Source organism: Arachis ipaensis, chromosome B01, assembly GCF_000816755.2.
Source record: "Arachis ipaensis cultivar K30076 chromosome B01, Araip1.1, whole genome shotgun sequence".
In the NCBI taxonomy this organism is placed as follows: Eukaryota; Viridiplantae; Streptophyta; class Magnoliopsida; order Fabales; family Fabaceae; genus Arachis; species Arachis ipaensis.
Genome location: NC_029785.2, coordinates 116,135,601 through 116,137,149, shown reverse-complemented (window position 1 = coordinate 116,137,149; position 1,549 = coordinate 116,135,601).

Genomic DNA, 1,549 nt, shown 5'->3' with positions numbered 1-1,549 from the left:
AGAGTAGAATTGGCACATCCCTTTAAGTTTGTGGATTGTCAAGAATCTCTCCAAACCCCGACAGTTTCACATTAGTACTCTCATGGTGAATTGAGTGCCACTGCTGGCACCTTTCACCATCTCTTGATCCATATCTCCAACAACTCCTCCAATTAATAATTTTGAAACTATCTCCAATTCATCTTTCATCTTTCTTTTAGTCCCGGACAACATCTCCATCCCTCAATAGTTTGATCTAGTAATCTGTTTCAACTTTTTATATTTGACGGAGTATTCAACAGCAGGAGTACTTAGCATGCAGTTTTCAATTAGGCCCCCTGTGTTATCATGTTTCATTTGAAAACTACTTGTTCCTCCCAACTGAATCTGATTCGAGCTTATAACCATAGCATCCTCTATACTCCTATCATTCACCTTTTTCTCATCACGTCTTTCGTTCTTGACAGGATTTTTGACTCCTTGATTGTACCTTTTTTGTCTTTGACACCCAAGTTTAAAAACCCATCTACCAGGCAGTTTGAGAGTGGTTTCTTTCTGTGAAAAGGCTAACCCAGTTGAAAGCTCTTTTCTCCCTTTCTCCCTTCACCCTCCTTAGTCTCCACTTTTATACTAATTTGATAAGCTCTGATCTATTCTTTTATCTTATCCTTCCTTAACCTATTTTTCTTTATATCCTTTAAAAACACTTATTTTGTGGTCATGACCTATAGTTGCACAGTACATATACACCGTCCCTAGTCTTTTATAACGAACTGCCACTCCAATTGGAGACTTATCAGGACCAACGACCTTAAGAGAGTCTTTTATAGCTTGATTTCTATCAATAACAACCCTTGTTTTGATGATATGTGTCTCTCTCCTTTAATATCAAACAATCCCACATCCATCACCTTACCAAATCCTTCACCAAGCTTTCGAGCAACCTCCAGCGTCTTAAATATTTCAGGAACCATCCAAAATTGGACCCATATTAGTATCTCATTAATTAGTTATTCTCCAAAGTACACTCTCTTTTTTTAAACATGGAGAGCATAGTCCTTGAAAAGCTATAGAGAATCTCTCTCAATTCTCATAACATTTCACTCATTATTGAAAAAAAAATTTGAATTGATTGTGATCAATCTCTTTTACTCGAAATCCTACTGCTCTCCTCAATTGCTTTAAGTGCCCCATCCATAGTTCCAGTTAAAAAAGATTTATCAACAAAAAATCTTTTAACTAGACTATTAATACAGTTGTGAATAGTCCCCTTCTCTGACAATTATATTACATCCTCCCTCTCTTTATTACTCAAAAGAACGGAGCCAATTAAATTCCCTCCACTTTCTGCCATGATTTAGGGAAGTAATGCTAAGAGAAAAGGATAGAAAAGAACCTGTGTTGTATGATGACTCTGAGTTAAGAATAAAATTGTGATATGTGTAAAAAATATTGATTTTGATAGCACAAAAACTCTGTTAAATTAAAAATTTTATCAGAACATATTGATCCTTGATGGCACTCTACGTACAAACCTTTTTGTTTTCTGTTTATTTTATTCACTCTTAAA